Genomic DNA, 19,806 nt, shown 5'->3' on the forward strand with positions numbered 1-19,806 from the left:
TTTAAGTACAGAGGGCTGCCTCTGGTGTACAGTAAACATACATGATTACAGAGACAATAGCTGTTGAAAAATGCCTTTTCTTCTTTGTAGAATATTGCTTCATTTGCAATATTTACTTACAACAAAGTTAGACAATTCTAAAGATTTATAGTCTATTTAGAAATAAAATATATATCTGAAGAGGAGGCCATTTATAATTTGTAGTTGTACATACTTTTTTATATATATATTATCTCATTTAACCCTGACAATAATTCTGTGAGGTATGAAAGGAAAATAATATTATTCTCATTAAAAAAAAACCACCAGAAACCCATCAGAATAAATAACTTATCCAAGAATCAGAACTCAAATTTCCTAGTCCCATGATCTGTCCAGCATATCACGTGACAGTGATAATCACTAACTCAGTTATAGCAGTTTGTAACCTGTGGGTAATTTGGGGGAAAGAAAAATTTTTCCTACAAAATAAATGGCACAGGCATTTTATACTCACTGACCAGAAATACTTGTGTGTCAGCTGACAGTATGAAAATAGATATTACTATAAAGTGCATGTATTTGCACTCAGTCATTTCAGTTGTATCTCACTCTTTGAGACCTTATGGAACTGTAGCCTGCCAGGCTCCTCTGTCCTTGGGATTCTCCAGGCAAGAATACTGGAGTGGGTTGCCATTTCCTTCTCCAGGGGATCTTCCCGACCCAGGGATCGAACTTGTGTCTCTTGTATCTCCTGCATTGGCAAGTGGATTCTTTATGACTAGTGCTACCTGGGAAGCCTGTTACTATAAAGCACCCCAATTTAACATTAATAAAAAATTCCACATGTCTCTACACTAAAAGTTTTTATTATTTTGAGTGAAGCAGGCAAGCAACAACTTACCCTCTAGGGATAGGTGTATGAAGTTTGGGGGTACCTCTCAAATTTTTGAGGTAGTACAATTAGTGTTGAGAACCAGCGGTGGAAAGGCAAGATTGGAAGCAATCAGGGCAGGATGCCAAAGACCTGGACCATGGCAGCAGCAGAGAAAATGAGAAGCATTTCTAAGAACTATTTAAAGGAATGTTGATCGGTTGAGTTATGGAAAGAAGGAGAGAGGTTGATGTTGACTCTATAGTTTCCAATCTGCTAATAGAAGTGGCTAATCCTGGCAGTAAATTAGTTTGATGGGATGGGAGTAGGATAAAAAGACAATGATAAGCCTCATTTGGGGTATAAGATGGTAGTAGACATATAGGTAACCATATAAGAGTAGAACAAGTCTGAATGATTTGTTCTAAATCTTCTTCTGTTAGATCAACAATTACAATAATGACAGTTCTTAAAAGAAATTAATATTTGACAGTTAAATATATTCTTATAAATATTCACTGAAGTCTATGAAATATTCTAAATTGAGTAAATTGCCAACTACCCTCTTCCTTCTCCACCCAGGGTGGATTTAAACTAAGTAGAGCTGAGGGGAGCAGAGGGAACCTTGAATGGTTTCTAGCCTAGAACATATTATCACAGGGCACCTGTTCACATTTCTACTCTGAAGGAACTCAGTTTCTTTGGCCACAATTATATTGGCTTTCATGCATAGGTAGTGCAGATACTATTTTTATGTGTACAATGGCCTCATTATGGGATTTTTAAAACTTATTTTTGTCCTTTTTGGGCGCACAGGGTTAAATTCAGGCTGGGTGGGACCCTATGTGTGTATTTTGTGGCTACAGACAAAGCGGTATAAGGCGTTTCCTTCTGTTCAGTTTCCAGGGTATTTCTGGGAAATCAAACCATGAAGTTTGCCCTAGGAAACTGTTTCTTTGTGGCCAACACCAGTGTTTACGCATCTCATTGAGGGAATCTTTAATAAGCTGTTCCATTTGCACACAAATTGCCCAGAGAAGGTATTTTTACCCTCTTTTCTCAAACCTTGGCATTGTAAGAATGTATTAAAACAGTGGTGCAATTGTGAGAGGTTATCCAGAACTGAAGGTTTGAGGTTCCTGTTTAAGAATGCCATACATTTAAGAATCTAAAATGACTTAATCCTGTAGACGTCATGTCTTCCCTTCATTGGAGGGATGATCCCTTTTTATCTTTGGAGGAAAAAAAGTAACAAAATATTTTAAAATTTACCAGTGTCTTTTTGGATTCTAACACACTTCATGAATGAAGCATAGGAAGATAATTTAGCTTTCTTTTACCCATGAGAAAGCCATGGCCTTGATCTGGAAAGGTTAAAATATATTCTCAAGGCTCCACAGGAAGTTAGTTATCCAGCTGAAATTAGGACAGTCTTTGGCTACCTTTATCCCTTTACATAAAGAATGCTAAACTTGTAGAAGTTTAACACCCATCTTGAAAAGGTCTACTAATATTTCAATAGACTGGATGTGAAAAATAAGGAAGAAAAAAAAATCAAATCCCTCTTTGTGCCTGAAGCAGGAAAATTACCTTACCCACTCAAGAGAGAAGCCTTGACTGTTCTGGCCACAGTGATTTTCTTTCTGTTTTGCCTTTGCTTCCATTAGTTGTTTCACTAATTGCTTTTCTCACATTTTTTCTTTTCTAAACTATTTTATGGCCCTTTGTAACATTTACTTAAGATCTTCCAAGTATATGGTTATATACCATAGGATGATAGGGATAAGATAAAGATGAGATAGACACAACTTTTCTCACTAGAGGTTGTCACATGGCAAGAGAGTATGGCAATGGAGAAGACATTATGTTAGACCAAAGTACATCAGTAGTGTTGGGAAAAGTTTCTTCCTCCAAGTAAAGTTTGGATTGGGACATTTCCTCTCTCTCTCCTGAGTTGATGAGAACTATGTGGTCTATAAAAATCTCCTAATTTTCTCCTCCTTGAAGTGTCTTCCGACTCCAAATGTCCATAGCTACTGGGGAGGTTGGGTCCTGTTATGAGTAACATACACTGTTATATATTCTTCATCTTAGTGGTAATTCTGTTGACAACATTTCTTATTCCATTTTTTGTTGTTGTCAAAAAGATTTGCAAGAGTTCAGTGATAACTTCGTCATCTGTATAATGATCTCATTCTTCTTTTTCACTGGCATCTGCAGTAAGAAAGCCAGGAGAATGCCAGCTATTATGTTAAGCTGTTTACCTGGGACCTAAGGATAGGAAATGATATTTACATCTGCAACCAATGTTTCTGGGTTTCCTGATAGAAATGAATTTTCCCCCAATATTTCTTTTCTTTACCATAGAATGAAAGATTAACAAACTCTGTCTTTCTCCTAGACTGATATAAATAGACATCATAGTAGGCTATTGGAGATAAATTGTGATTTTCATCCTCCTGGTTGTATGTTACTAATGAAAATTCTGCCTGTTCTATGCTGTGAGAAGGGCAGGCGGTTCACTGATGGTTCAGTGATTTTTATTCATTCTCACGTCTCCTTTCCTTCTTCATTCTTTCCTTCTTGTCTTCTTTTATCAACTATTCATTGAACACATATCATCATCTAGTCATCTGAAATGCTTGAGCACACAACCCAACACACACACATTTTATTTGCATCATAAAATATAGACAAATAGAGCTTAAAAAGGAGAATATAAAATTAAATAGACATTCTAATGACTTCTTATATACATAAAGTACAAGAATACAAGAGTAATGAGGCCCCAAAAATAGTCCTTGGTATCCTACTGAATTCCAAAAAGAGCCTGGGTTATGTGCATACTGTTGCTAATGAAAATATTACCCATGGTAGGCCCCCCAACTTACTGATATAATTTCCATCAAGGATCATGGCAGTTGTATGTACACATTTATAAGGGGAGACTCTAAAATACTACTACTGTTCTGTATCTAAGGGGCTAAAGTACTTTCAAGAAAGACTAATCTTCTTGTGTTTGAAAAACATAAAATGAGGTGATGACTGGCAAATGAGAGCAAGCCTGTTTAATATTAAGATTATGATGTAAATTGACAAAAGCCTAGGCATTCCAAGCCCAAGTTGCTAGGCACCTTCTTCTTGCTTCCATCTGAGTATAATGACGCATTGTCAGCCTTAGCTGAAGTACAAAGGGTTATTAGACCTTGGAGTCCATCTGTTACCCGTGCAAAGGAAACAATTGAACTAACACTGCTCTTTTCCTTGGTCTCTTGCCACTTTAATTATAGTTCATTTGGGCTCTGTGTGTACTTGCTGCCTTGAGTAGAACATTTTCCAGGACTGTAAGAAAGCAGAGAGAAGGCTCAGGTAAGGGCACTGAAGCAGAGTTTGCAGTTACAACTTGGGGGAAGGTGTTATCTGATGAGTCACCAAAGCAGTCAAACCAACAGTACATGTTGCTGCTGCTGCTGCTAAGTCGCTTCAGTCATGTCCGACTCTGTGTGACCTCATAGACGGCAGCCCACCAGAACATGTTACCCACAATTAATGTTGCCTCAACGCCCACTACTACCCAACAATTTTCATGAAGTTTTAAAATTCAACCTTGGTCCTGGTTTTTATTTTTAAATGTTTTGTGAGTGTATGCATTTTTGTTTTAAGACTGTAATATCAGGAGATATTTAGTTTGGAATTTTAGGAAGGTGAGATGAACCATCTTACCTTTCAATCTTATTTACCTATCATTTTAAAATCAGTGGGCTTCCCTGGTGACTCAGACAGTAAAGAGTCTGCCTGCAAGGTGAGAGACCTGGATTTGATCCCTGGGTCAGGAAGAGCCCCTGGAGAAGGAAGTGGCTACCCACTCCAGTATTCTTGCCTGGAAAATCCCAAGGACAGAGGAGCCTGGCAGGCTACAGCCCATGGGGTCACAGAATATGGACATGACTAAGTGACTTTCACTCTTCACTTTCGATCAATAGCCAGCTTCCTGTTTTCTGCTGGGGTACACCTCGGGTAGATGTCTTCATGTACAAAGTGACATGGGTATAGCATGCAACTAGGTTTGTGGTTTGAATAAGATAGACTCAGGTGATGTGAATCTCCCTGAGAGTTAGTGAAACTTTATTTTCTTCCATATAGCCAATTTGGGACTCAGGTTACTACACCACAAATAAAAATTGCTGCCCCAAGAATATGCTAAGTAGCTTCAAAAAGGTGACAAATACTTAAATTCTGGAACTTCAAGAGAGATTTTGCAAGTCTTAACTTCTCTCTTTATAAATGCTTTCACTGTGTCCAGAGTGTCTTTTCCTTACTCTGTGCAACTAGGACTACTGAGAACCTTTGGATGATCTTTTGCTTGAAACAATTTTTTTTTTTTTTTTTTTGCTGTGTTAACTGAAATGTATGCTTCTTTTTGGGGTGGGGGGAGGGAATCTGATTTTGGGTCTTGTGGGCACTAAGGGATAAATCTTGGTTCCTTTAAGTAAGCATGTATTTGAGAAATGAGGACAAGCTATTTGCAATGAATATAGGTAAGAATTCAGGGACTTCCTGCTAGTCCAGTGGTTGAAAATCCACCTGCCAATGCAAGGGACACAGGTTTGATCCCTGGTCTAGGAGGATCCCACATGCTGTGAGGCAACTAAGCCTGTGAGCCACAACCACTGAGCCTAGCCACAACTACTGAAGCCCTCGCACTCGAGTCCATGCTCCACAACGAGAAGCCAACGCGAGAAGCCCATGCACCGAAACTAAAGAGTAGCCCCTACTCTCCGCAACTAGGAAAGTCCATATGCCTCAACAAAGACCCAGCGCAGCCAAAAGGAATAAATATAAAAAAAAAAAAAAAAAAAAAGAATACATTCTCTCTGCTCAGTGTTGGTGGGTATAACTTTCATTGTTTTTATGGCTAAAATTTTTTCATTAGTAAATTTGTTGTTTTTTATAAGATGCACTTTTTCCTTAACAAAATTAAGGAATTGAAACTAAAGTTAAAGTTTGTCAATATCAATAGCAATTGATAATAGTATATGATAGCTTATAATAGTATATGATGACTCTGGTCTGCGTTTGGTTTAGAAGAATCCTGTTTTACTACTTGCTGCTGCTGCTGCTAAGTCACTTCAGTCGTGTCTGACTCTGTGTGACCCCATAGAGGGCAGCCCACCAGGCTCTCCTGCCCCTGGGATTCTCCAGGCAAGAACACTGGAGTGGGTTGTCATTTCCTTCTCCAATGCATGAAAGTGAAAAAGTGAAAGTGAAGTCGCTCAGTCATGCAATGGGGGTAAATTTGTAGTTCCCAAAGTGTCAGATCATAAGAAATCACCTGAGCTTCGTGCGCAGGTGATTTGCTTCAGGGAAAGAGGGAGGCAGGGAGTCTGTATTTTGATCAGCTCAGGTGATTCTGAAGATCAAACAGATTTGGAAACTGCTGGAGACAATGTAACCTTTTTTCTCCCCTAGTTCTAAAACTCCATGACTATTCTCTATTTGTTACATTCAAAATAATAAAAATTTAGAGTCGGAAAGTATCTGAGAGCACATTTGGCCTGAACCCGTCATTAAAATAATGTATTTTTAGAATTAATTTGAAAAATGGGCATAAAAAAGATAATAAAAATCATTACCCCGTAAACTCACGAATTAGACATAATTATTATTTATACTTGGATAATTTTCCTTCGTTTTTCTTGAACATATATTTCTTTACAAAATAGGAGCACAATGTACATATACATATATATCTATGTGTGCATGCTTCTAACGTTTCACTTACTATATTTGGGAACATTTTCCATGTTATTAGATGCTCTTTAAGGGTACAGAGCCAATTGTTTGGTTTTAACACAATCATTTTAATGGTAATTTAGGTTATTTTCCTTTCTTCTCCTTTATTATAAATGATGCTGAAATTAACACTGGTTGAACAGTCTTTGTGTATGTATACTTATGGCTGATTCACCTCGTTCTACAGCAGAAACCAACACAACATTGTAGAACAATTATCCTTCAGTTAAAAATAAATTAAAAAAATAAAAGTATTCATGCATATTCTTGATTATTTCCTTAGAATAAATTCCCAGAAGAGGAAGTTCTGGAAGTAGAGCAAGTGGTCAGCAGTGTGGACCCTGCACCATACAGTCTGGGTTTGGATCCAGGTTTTAGCAGTTATTGGTAAGTTTATACCACTTGGGCAGCTTTTCACGTTTGCACGTTTCAGTTTCACGTCTGAGTTTCCTCAGTTTCCTGACACGTAAATATGGTTAATTATGGTTCTGGATCATAAGATTTTTTTGAGAATTAAATGAAAAAATACTTAAAGCACTTAGTGGATGAGACAGAGTAAGAATTAAATATTGACACTTATTCTGGCACTAAGGCAATGTACATTTGGAAAATCCTGGTTTTGGAGAGTTTTTGACAATAAATTTAGGAAACGCCTGTTAGTTTGAGAGTTAATGCCAATTTTCCCTCCAGAAAGGCTGTAGCATCAATGCTCTTACTAGAAGTGTTTAGAGTTCATTTTCCTGCATCCTCACCAATACTGCCAACTTTTATTCATTTACACATGAAGAGAAGTGAGGTGCAGCGTGATCACGTTCCTTTCCACAGGTCTCACTGTCAGACACTGGCAGATTCGAGACTTAACTACAGATCCAAAACTCCATAAAATTGTCCTTACCACAATTCTAGATTAAAATTTTACATTTGTACATTTTAATGGCCCTTGTTTTGCAGGCTTGATTGGAGTTAAGCCTTTTTTGCCATTTAGATACAACTTAACTATATGAGCAATGGACAAAAAAAGGAGTCATTATCCACTGTGCTATGTGCTAACTGACCATAAATATTTTTCCCTCTCAGAAACAGAAATTGGCATTTATTAATATTTATGGGAAAAACTATTTGAAAATATACAAGATTCACTGAAAACTTTTTGTTTTCTGAGATTGAAGTAAAAGTGGGTCTTATCAGTTGGCCACTAGAGGGCACTGTGACTCTTCAAGTTGTATTGTTTGAAAAAGAAATTCTGCTCTGGAGGGTATTCTCCATTTCAGAGAAGATTTTTGCAGGCATCCAGAAAAGTATAATCAATATGAAGAGTTTTAGAATTGCAATGGAAACATATATAACACTGTGTATGAGCTCTTCAGGAGGATACCTTTTTTGCTTACAGGAAAATCCAAGTTTTAGGAGATTTTAAAATACAAAAATGATGTGTCTTTACTGTCCTTTCAGTTTAAGACAGTGTTCTGGTTTTCAGGCTTCTCATTGTTTTTTTTCCCTCTGGAATATTTTATGTTATGGTTGTAGTTGTGAGTGTTACCTGAGTCACCACATGACATAAACCAATACTTGTGAAATAGACATTTACATTTGTAGTGATTTTAAAGCATTGTTAGCCATTACATGGTGTTGTTTTGCTCCACCCACAAAGTGATCTGGGCATTTACTAGATCTTTAGAATTTATCTGAAATAGCTTCAACGACATCCTTATTTTTACTTCTTTAAATAGTGTGCTGCAGAAAAAGCTTTTTCCACACACACAATGATTATTTCTCTTACCATTGGTAAGTCTGGGATCAAGTTAACACAATTGGTTAGTAGCATCTTTTTGTCCTTCAAAATAATCTTCCTGAAGGACCATATGCTGAAAAGTGCATCAAATGGAAATTTTGCTAACAATTTATAAACTATGATTTCTATTCATACAACATAAAAACCCAAGAACATTTGAAATGGTAGTTGCTGGTTTTAATCTGATAAACTTGCAAATGATTTACCGTTCTTTTTCCTTTATATATCTGTCATCTTGTAGTATGCTGTTTATTAAAAAAAAAATCCACAAATCATTAAGTTTGAATTTGTTCTGACCTTATTAAGTGGACTTGGCTTAAATGAGGAACAGTCTTGTAAAGTCTTCAACAACTAGATGCTAGGTTTTTCCTTAAAAAAAGAGAAAATTTCTTAATATTTTATTTTTAAAATGGAAAATATTAATATTATATTCAAATTATACTTAAAAGTGAAAAGAAAGGCCCTAATACTGCTTATATCTGGAAGGTACTCTATCACAGTCATTTCAAACTGATTTCCTTCGGTTTCCTAACCAAATATCTTCCTCATCAATTTGCCCGCACCATCCTCTCCACAGGCCCCTCATCTCCTCAAATCAGAGTTTATGTTGGCAAAACTCTTTCTTTTCCTTCATTTCTCTCCCCTTTTCCTCCTCTCCATAATCCATGTAACAGGCTACAGAATTCTATATCTTCAACTGTGTATATGCTTAATGTTTCATTTCTAGAGTGACATTTTCTGAAAATAGTGAAAGCTTGTAATACAGCATCTTACTATATATACCTTGGGTTCAAATTGTGTTTCTGTATAGGGTTCATTCCTTTCATTGCAACTTAGAACATTTTAAATAATGGTGGCAAGTATTCCCGCCAGGATCAGTATTACAGTTTCCTTTATGGAAAGTGAGATCAAAAATGAGTGTACTTGTTTCCTGGACTAGGGTAGCAATTTGAAATTGAGGGTGAAATTAGTGATCAGTTTATGGGTCCATGTGGGTGTGGGACTCACACATGTTCTTTGCCTACTGTGGCACTCTGCTCAAATCTATTTCTCTGGTTCTCTTTTTCTGCAGTATGGTAATCATAGCTAACATTATAGAATACCAATATGTATGGAAGGCTAAGCACTTCATATACATTACAGAGCTCATCCATGTCTCATCCTGCTCTCTTGTCCCAGGCAGGATTGGCAACATATTCTTGGGGAATTCAAAATGGAATGTATTTTTAGAAAACTTATCTTGTGGGCAGAAAATAAGAACTACCTGGCTATCTGTGCTTTCAGAATAACCGTAGGATTCTCTTCATCATACTTTAAAACTAATATTTTGGGGAGGGGATTACAGAAGTAGGAAATATATGTGATGGAGTATCTTGTAGTATTAAACTATCGTTTTTTTAAAACCTTCTGAAATTAGAGTTTCTCTGCATCCATTCCATTCTATCCCTGGGTTGGGAAGATCCCCTGGAGGAGGGCATGCCAACACACTCAGAATTTTCACCTGGAGTATCCCCACTGGTAGAGGAGCCTGAAGGGCTAAGTCCACGGCATCACAAAGAGTTGGACAGGACTGAAGTGACTTTGCATGCCGTCACGCATCCATTCCAGCATTACGGTTCCTAAGAAGTGAAGAACTACTGCCATGGGAAGGGGAAAAGGGATATAAAGGAAGTCTAAGTCAGATCAAGTGCACACAAAGTCAAACAGAGGCTGAGGAAGCAAATGGTCAGACACGCAAGTCGCGATTAACTTTGTGGTGTGGATCAGATCAGATCAGTCGCTCAGTCGTGTCTGACTCTTTCCAAGCATGCCAGGCCTCCCTGTCCATCACCAATTCCCGGAGTTCACTCAGTCTCACGTCCATCGAGTCAGCGATGCCATCCAGCCATCTCATCCTCTGTTGCCCCCTTCTCCTCCTGCCCCCAATCCCTCCCAGCATCAGAGTCTTTTCCAATGAGTTAACTCTCCGCATGAGGTGGCCAAAGTACTGGAGTTTCAGCTTCAGCATCATTCCTTCCAAAGAAATCCCAGGGCTGATCTCCTTCAGAATGGACTGGCTGGATCTCCTTGCAGTCCAAGGGACTCTCAAGAGTCTTCTCCAACACCACAGTTCAAAAGCATCAATTATTCGGCGCTCAGCCTTCTTCACAGTCCAACTCTCACATCCATACATGACCACTGGAAAAACCATAGCCTTGACTAGACGGACCTTTGTTGGCAAAGTAATGTCTCTGCTTTTGAATATGCTTTCTAGGTTGGTCATAACTTTCCTTCCAAGGAGTAAGCACTTTTTAATTTCATGGCTGCAGTCACCATCTGTAGTGATTTTGGAGCCCAGAAAAATAAAGTCTGACACTGTTTCCCCAGTTTCCCCATCTATTTCCCATGAAGTTGTGGGACCGGATGCCATGATCTTCAATTTCTGAATGTTGAGCTTTAAGCCAACTTTTTCACTCTCCACTTTCACTTTCATCAAGAGGCTTTTGAGTTCCTCTTCACTTTCTGCCATAAGGGTGGTGTCATCTGCATATCTGAGGTTATTGATATTTCTCCCGGCAGTCTTGATTTCAGCTTGTGTTTCTTCCAGTCCAGCGTTTCTCATGATGTACTCTGCATATAAGTTAAATAAACAGGGTGACAATATACAGCCTTGACGAACTCCTTTTCCCATTTGGAACCAGTCTGTTGTTCCATGTCCAGTTCTAACTGTTGCTTCCTGACCTGCATACAAATTTCTCAAGAGGTAGGTCAGGTGGTCTGGGATTCCCATCTCTTTCAGAATTGTCCACAGTTTATTGTGATCCACACAGTCAAAGGCTTTGGCATAGTCCATAAAGCAGAAATAGATGTTTTTCTGGAACTTCTTGCTTTTTCTATGATCCAGCGGACGTTGGCAATTTGATCTCTGGCTCCTCTGCATTTTCTAAAAGCAGCTTGAACATCAGGAAGTTCACAGTTTACATATTGCTGAAGCCTGGCTTGGAGAATTTTGAGCATTACTTTACTAGCGTGTGAGATGAGTGCAATTGTGCAGTAGTTTGAGCATTCTTTGGCATTGTCTTTCTTTGGGATTGGAATGAAAACTGACCTTTTCCAGTCCTGTGGCCACTGCTGAGTTTTCCACATTTGCTGGCATATTGAGTGCAGCACTTTCACAGCATCATCTTTCAGGATTTGGAATAGTTCAACTGGAATCACCTCCACTAGCTTTGTTCGTAGTGATGCTTTCTAAGGCCCACTTGACTTCACATTCCAGGATGTCTGGCTCTAGGTCAGTGATCACACCATTGTGATTATCTGGGTCGTGAAGATCTTTTTTGTACAGTTTTCTGTGTATTCTTGCCATCTCTTCTTAATATCTTCTGCTTCTGTTAGGTGCATACCACTTCTGTCCTTTATCAAGCTCATCTTTGCATGAAATGTTCCTTTGGTATCTCTGATTTTCTTGAAGAGATCCCTAGTCTTTCCCATTCTGTTGTTTTCCTCTATTTCTTTGCATTGATTGCTGAAGAAGGCTTTCTTATCTCTTCTTGCTATTCTTTGGAACTCTGCATTCAGATGTTTATATCTTTCCTTTTCTCCTTTGCTTTTTGCTTCTCTTCTTTTCACAGCTATTTGTAAGGCCTCCCCAGATAGCCATTTTGCTTTTTTGCATTTCTTTTCTATGGGAATGGTCTTGATCCCTGTCTCCTGTACAATGTCACGAACCTCATTCCATAGTTCATCAGGCACTTTATCTATCAGATCTAGGCCCTTAAATCTATTTCTCACTTCCACTGTATAATCATAAGGGATTTGATTTAGGTCATACCCTGAATGGTCTAGTGGTTTTCCCTACTTTCTTCAATTTCAGTCTGAATTTGGCAATAAGAAGTTCATGGTCTGAGCCACAGTCAGCTCCTGGTCTTGTTTTTGCTGACTGTATAGAGCTTCTTCATCTTTGGCTGCAAAGAATATAATCAATCTGATTTTGGTGTTGACCATCTGGTGATGTCCATGTATAGAGTCTTCTCTTGTGTTGTTGGAAGAGGGTGTTTGTCATGACCAGTGCATTTTCTTGGCAAAACTGTATCAGTCTTTGCCCTGCTTCATTCCGTATTCCAAGGCCAAATTTGCCTGTTACTCCAGGTGTTTCTTGACTTTCTACTTTTGCATTCCAGTCCCCTATAATGAAAAGGACATCTTTTTTGGGTGTTAGTTCTAAAAGGTCTTGTAGGTCTTCATAGAACCGTTCAACTTCAGCTTCTTCAGCGTTACTGGTTGGGGCATAGACTTGGATTACTGTGATATTGAATGGTTTGCCTTGGAAACGAACAGAGATCATTCTGTCGTTTTTGAGATTGCATCCAAGTACTGCATTTCGGACTCTTTTGTTGACCATGATGGCCACTCCATTTCTTCTGAGGGATTCCTGCCCGCAGTAGTAGACATAATGGTCATCTGAGTTAAATTCACCCATTCCAGTCCATTTCAGTTCACTGATTCCTAGAATGTTGACATTCACTCTTGCCATCTCTTGTTTGGCCACTTTCAATTTGCCTTGATTCATGGACCTGACATTCCAGGTTCCTACGCAATATTGCTCTTTACAGCATCGGACCTTGCTTCTACACCAGTCACATCCACAGCTGGGTATTGTTTTTGCTTTGGCTCCATCCCTTCATTCTTTCTGGAGTTATTTCTCCACTGATCTCCACTAGCATATTGGGCACCTACTGACCTGGGTGTTTGTCTTTCAGTATCCTATCATTTTGCCTTTTCATACTGTTCATGGGGTTCTCAAGGCAAGCATACTGAAGTGGTTTGCCATTCCCTTCTCCAGTGGACCACATTCTGTCAAATCTCTCTATGACTCACCCGTCTTGGGTTGCCCCACGGGCATGGCTTAGTGAGTTAGACAAAGCTGTGGTCCTAGTGTGATTAGATTGACTATTTTCTGTGAGTATGGTTTCAGTGTGCTTGCCCTCTGATGCCGTCTTGCAACACCTACCGTCTTACTTGGGTTTCTCTTACCTTGGGCGTGGGGTATCTCTTCACGGCTGCTCCAGCAAAGCGCAGCCATTGCTTCTTATCTTGGACGAGGGGTATCTCCTCACCACCGCCCTTCCTGACCTTCACTGTGGGATAGCTCCTCTAGGCCCTCCTGCGCCCATGCAGCCACGGCTACTTGGACGTGGGGTTGGTCCTCCGGGCCACCGCCCCTGGCCTCAGTCGTGTGGTTGCTCCTCCCCGCCGCCGCCCATGGCCTCGGGCTTGGGGCGTGGGGTATCTCCTCCCGGCCGCCGCCCCTGACCTCAGACGCGGGGTAACTCCTCTCGTTGTCGCCCCTGGCCTCCGGCGCGGGTTGCTCCTGAAGGGGTGATTAAAAGCACCAAGGCCGCACTACCAGGAAAATGTATGGTCGGGATGGGAAGCAAGGAAGCACCTCATTGTTCCTTCAAGGAAATGACGGCTGCGTTTGAGAGACTCAGACATCACAACGGAGCTGTGCAAGTTGCAGTCACAGAAGCTTCAAACGAGGGAGTGAGCAGCACTACAGACCAGCCGCAGTACTACACCGGCCTGCCTCAGAGGCCGGGCTCTTCGGCCTGAGGTGCGTGGCTGAGCGAGACGGTGCGTGGTGTGCGCGATGGTGCGTGGCGCAGGGCAGCCTGGGAGCCGCGGTTCTGGGCAATCCTGAGTGGCTAGGAGACGCTGTGTTAGTTTACTCTTTTGCCTTGGTGGAGCTCGGGGCTTCTAAATGCTGGCCGAGCCCAGCACGTCTTCAGTAGGTTTCGTAGGACAGAGACCAGGCCTGCCAGCATGCGAGGTGCTGCCCTCGGACAGAAGCCTTTCACGAGCTGCCATTACTCCAGAGGCCTTGCTTAGCCGGAAGTTATTCTTCTACCCTCAAGTTGTATCTTACGGCGAGAAGAAAAGGAGTAACCTTATTGGCCCGGTTTACTTCCCAACTCTACTGAGAGCCCGAACTTTAGCGACGCATCATGTCAATTATAAGGACAAGAAAGGAGCCGCATTTTCACGAAAGGCACGTGAGTGTGTATTTTTTCAATCTCACAAGCACATTTGTGATAAGAAATACAGAGTGGAATGAAAAAGTGAAAAAAAAAAAAAAAAGCAACAAACAAAGCCCAACTAATTTAAGTGCAACCCCCCTCAATATTTTCTTCAAGAAAATACACAGTTGTATCACAAAATTGGAGTCATGCTGTATATACAATTTCCTGTCCCAATTTTTATGCTTTATTTTGAGAGTTTTCCCAATTCTTCAAATATTCAATGTCATTAACTTGATTGCACTCTTCTCCTTTCTCCTCCGTTTTGTGAAATGTTTCTTCTGTCCCCTTTCCTGCCACAATTGTCTCCTTGATATCTCTCCTGGGTGCGTCAGGCTTTCTCTTTTTCAGTCATGCTTGTGAAGCTTTTTGAATAATGTAGCCACCATTAAGTACTCAGAGACTCTGTTGTCTTGGACATATTTTCCATTTATGATTAAATTGAATTGGAATTAGGAAGCAGTGGGTACACTGGTCTGTATTTTTATATATTGAGAGTATATTTGAAGGCAAATATATTTTGTGACATTTGAGCAGTCTTATTTGAAAAAAAAAGTCCAGAAGCTTCATGTACTGTATTCTCCAGTCTTCCAGCCAGTCATAAATAAATGTTCTTGAGAGAAAGGAGAGGGAGGGTGCTTAGTTGGGATTAAAATAGCATGACTGGAAAATACTCATTGCTGTAGGAAAATGTGTGCCCCTGAGAATTGCTTTTTTCCTCACCTATATGAAGGAGGAAGTTCCCATTGCAAGTGGAAAGTTGTTTATTTTTATATATTTGGAAAAATTGGGTTTATTTTTATTTCCTGTCTTTAAGACACCTGCAACTTTGCTCTTTTTAGCTGTGACTGGCACGTATAGCTGTAGTTGGAATCTTCTACTCTTGGGGTGATTTTTACAGAGGTAGCTTTATTTTGTGCCTTCACCTTAATCTATGTAAGTAAGTGGGTTTAAGATGAATGAATGACTAGTCAGTTTTAGTGGTAATTATTCAGGAAGAGCTTCAATTACTTATTTCACATTTTAAAACTTAAAAATATTAGGTTTTGGGTTTGATATGATTAGTCAGAGGCTTCCCAGGTGGTGCTACTGGTAAAGAACCAACCTGCCAATGCAGGAGGCATAAGGGATGCAGGTTTGATCCCTGAGTCAGGAAGATCCCCTGGAGGAGGGCATGGCAACTCATTCCAGTATTCTTGCTGGAGAATTTCATAGACAGAGGAGTCTGGGGTTCTATAGCTCATAGGGTCACAAAGAGTCTGAAAGGACTGAAGTGACTTAGCAGGCACTCACGCATGATTATTTAAATAATTGAAGATTTATGGAAAGATTTTGAAATTACTTTTTGAAAAATGAAGCAGTCTTTGAACAGGGAAACATATCCTTCCCCTTACCCAGTATCAAAGTGTACCGTTCCCATAAAAAACACAGCAGAATCCAAATTTGGTCACTTTTCTAAAATTAAAGGAAAATAATTTTGGATTTGAAATCTTAAACAATGATTATTTGCTTGGGATATATGAAGATGGAAAGATAACTTTAATGAGAAGGAAAGAGTTCATTTTAGGAACATTATTTTAAGCTTAGGTGTATTATTATTGCCTTTTTTTTTTTTTTTTCCAACTTCCCTGGCAAAGGTAGAGATGCTGTTGTGATTTTTATTATGTTCATTTAAACTATGTAAAATTATTCTCAGACTTGGCCTTACATGTTACAAATTACATTCTGGAGGTCATCTGTTAGAAGCATATTACCAGGCTTAGCTCAAGGGAAGAAAATTACTTTATAGTAATTAGGAATTTAGAGCCATGGTACACAGGCTGAGAGTACTGGATAAAAAGAACTGGAAGAGAATTAATTCAGCTTAGGCTGAGAAGACTCTTAGGATAAACAACCTCTGGCTATGCCAATTTAAGTTTTATGTGTTAGGAAATAAGCATGTGTATTTCACCTGTGCTCAGTACTAAACATGATTGCAAAGTAGATACACTGCCACCTCTGTCAAACTTGAAATAGAAGTATGCTTTGTCTAGGGGCTCCCGCATACAAAGCTATGACCTTCACTTTATGATGCTAGCTGGGTTATGAGAAGAAACTGGAAAAAAAAAAAAAAGAGAGACTGTTCTATAAATGATATTGAACACAGGATTCAGTGGGAAAAACATTCTGTAATGTGTTGTAAATACAAAGAACCATATGTAAAGAAAATGTCACAAAAATTTTCATAATGTGAGAAGGAGGAGATAAAGTTAAATGGGGAAGTTAAGGTTAAGAGTAACTTTGACTGTGAGGCCAGCACAGTCCCTCTGCTTCTGTACCATTGCATTTCTCTCCATGCATTTTAAGAGAGGTGTTTGGATCTGAGTTACAGAATCCATTGTTTCTTGCTCCAGAAGAACGTTGTGTTGCGTCTTTGGAGATTTCCTGTCAGCTTCTCAGTAAAAAGAATTGTTCTTAAAGACTCTGCCGTCTGGAACCAGGTTTCAACTAGTGCAGTTTTTCCAGGTTAACCATGCTGTAGGCAGAACCTCCATTAAACATAAGTTTGATGCAAATTATGAAGAAAAGGAAATAATAATGAGGTTTACTCAGTCCTGTATAAGTTTTGCCTGAGGAAAAAATTTGCAAGTTTTTATTATTTAAAAAATTTTTTAGGGTAGCTTTAATTTTGTTGAAGTCATTTACCTCATTAGCAGACTGAAAGTCTGTTTGCCAGACCAAGGGCTAGCCAGTACACATTTTCTCCTTATTATTTATAGTGTTAAGATTGAAAAAATTGAGAGGAGTTGTATTTGTGAAATATATTATTTAAGACCATATGGCTATTAGAGATTAGCCATGAAAGTAGAAAATATCCTGAAGCCCTTGAAACTTCTCTTTGGTACTCAGCATTTGCATTGGCTATTCTCTCTTCCAGACTGCTTTAACTAACACTTTTGAGTAACTTTTTCCTCCACCCAACAACCAGTTCTCCAATTCTCTGACACCAACTAGGTTTCCTACAATTTAATTCAATTCTTACACTACCCAGAGTTAGCACAGACCCTATAGGTTAAGGTCTCAGTTCTGTATGACTGCCCCCACTTCAGATGCCAGTAGCAAGTCCTAGGTGGCTGTCTATACTTCTGAACAGCCATCTATATGTCAGGGGTCCCTGAGACTCCCTCCTCAAGTGGGATAGTTTGGTAGACTGTCTTGCAGAAATCAGGAAACCCTTGCTATCACTGGTATAGTATTAAAGGATACAACAAAGAACAGCCAAGTGGAACATGTACACAGGGCAAAATATGGGGAGGGGTACATGAGGTTTCCGTGCCCTCTGTGGGCATATCACCCTCCCAGCACCTTGATGCATTCACCCACCCAGAAGCTCTCTGAACCCCATCATTAGGAGTTTTTAATGGTGGTTTCATTGATTGAGTAAATCATTCACTATTGGTCATCACCAATCGCAATTGGTGATCGCAATCTCCAGTGCCTCCCACCTCCCCAGAGGTCAAGGGGAGGGCTGAAAATTCCAACCCTTTGATCATGCCTTGGTCTTTCTGGTGACCAACTGTGTAAAGACCCACCAGAAGAGGCCTCATTAGGACAAAAGATGCTTTTAGTACCCAGGAAAATTCAAGAGACATGGTAGTTCTGTGTGAGGAACCAAAGATAAAGACCAAATATCAGAACACAAGATGCTCCTATGACACCTGTTATTCAGGAAATTACGAAGGTTTTAGGATCTCTGTTTAAGGAAATGTAAGCAGAGACCAACTATATGTAGTTTTAAAAAATCATATAAGTTTATATAAAATCATATAAGTTATATATAGTTCAACATATAAACTGTATAGTCTACTTTTTAATTATAGGAAAAGTATTGTTCTTTCTGCTTCAACTGTCAATTATATTTAACTAAGTTTCTTGTGTGTATTCTGTCAGAGCCTCTTCACTAGGAAATATTTTCATGAAAAATCTAATAAAGGGACTAGAAAAGAGAGACTTCCTCATATTTTATAGGTTATATTGTCTTTTCCCCCTATATAATCTCAGTACATACTGTTATGTGAAGGGTATGATTATATTGACAAAAGTCTTATGATTTGAGATAGTATTATAAATTATAAACAAATTTCCTTTGCCACATGTGGAAAGTGGTAAATAATTATCTTCTCAGAATGATTTTTTGTCTACTTCTCTGCTTGGTCTTAAAAATGTTGGTATTTCTTGTTTTGTGTTTGCCCTTCATCTGTCCTTTGTAGTACATGGGTCGCTTGATTGAAATCAATCATGCATGGATTTAAAGAATACTTGTACACTAACATCTCCCAGATCTATACTTGTAATATAGGGCTGCATCCTAAATATCTGATACATACAGATAGAAATCTTCCAGTTTTCCCATAGACATTTCAAGCATTCATTTGTTCACCAACTCAATGCATTTTTATTGAGGTCCTACTTTATGTTAGACACTTAACATGTCCAAAACTTGTCATTTATATTTTCTCTGCATAAGTAAATTCTCATCTCCACTTGACAAATGTATAAACCTGGGGACTAATTTTCCATTCATTCCTTTGATGATGAAGAAATACCAACATTTTTAAGACCAAGCAGAGAAGTAGACAAAAAAATCATTCTGAGAAGATAATTGTTTATCACTTTCCACATCTGGCAAAGGAAATTTGTTTGTAATTTATGATACTATCTCAAATCACAAAGGAATGAATGGAAACTGATCTAATACTGTGATAGGCATTTAAGATATTTCAGTAACTCACTGAATTCTTACAACCATTCTCTGTGAGTTAGGAATGATTATTATTTTTATTTTAATGTCAAGGAGAAATTTGAATTGAAAATTATGTAAATTATTTAAGGTTGTACAGCTAGTAGGTGACAGGACTAGGTCTGAACTAAAGTCACATATAGTAACAAAACCCAACTGATTCTCCGTTGTTAACATCACTGACGTAAAGCTACCTCTTTTCCATTCTCACTGCTTCAAAGTGTAGTTCAACCCATCATCACTTGGCCTGGATATTTTAGTTTTCTCTTATCTTGATTCATATTTGTTCATTTCATCTTCAATACTGATAACAGATAAGTATTTCTAAGATCTGAGTATGTTGCTTGTCAGTTAAAAGTGCTTCTGTGGATTCTCTATATGATATGGCACAGTTTTTCAGTGTGGCCCTCAATGAGCTGCATCCTGCTCTCTCATATCATCTCTTACCATACTATTCCTTGCATTCTATGCTTTAGTCATGTGGGATTACTTGAAGATCTTGTAAAGTATTGTACTTCTTTGCTTTTTATTT

At 38.9% G+C, this 19,806-nt stretch overlaps 2 long non-coding RNA genes and 1 pseudogene across 2 annotated transcripts; 1 reads left to right on the forward strand and 2 right to left on the reverse strand.

Annotated features, from left to right (window-relative positions):
* Positions 1 to 4,108: 4,108 nt before the first annotated feature.
* Positions 4,109 to 14,019, reverse strand: LOC133228457 (uncharacterized). The gene is made up of 3 exons (XR_009730205.1): positions 13,452 to 14,019; positions 8,736 to 8,807; positions 4,109 to 4,195 (listed from the first exon to the last, which is right to left on the reverse strand). It is a non-coding gene; the product is annotated as an uncharacterized LOC133228457 (long non-coding RNA).
* LOC133228456 (uncharacterized) lies at positions 4,143 to 14,544 on the forward strand. Its single transcript, XR_009730204.1, has 3 exons — positions 4,143 to 4,222; positions 6,930 to 7,037; positions 14,350 to 14,544. It is a non-coding gene; the product is annotated as an uncharacterized LOC133228456 (long non-coding RNA).
* On the reverse strand, positions 11,722 to 13,154 carry LOC133228455 (craniofacial development protein 2-like; annotated as a pseudogene).
* Positions 14,545 to 19,806: the final 5,262 nt, after the last annotated feature.

Source organism: Bos javanicus, chromosome 17 (genome assembly GCF_032452875.1).
Source record: "Bos javanicus breed banteng chromosome 17, ARS-OSU_banteng_1.0, whole genome shotgun sequence".
NCBI classification, from domain to species: domain Eukaryota; kingdom Metazoa; phylum Chordata; class Mammalia; order Artiodactyla; family Bovidae; genus Bos; species Bos javanicus.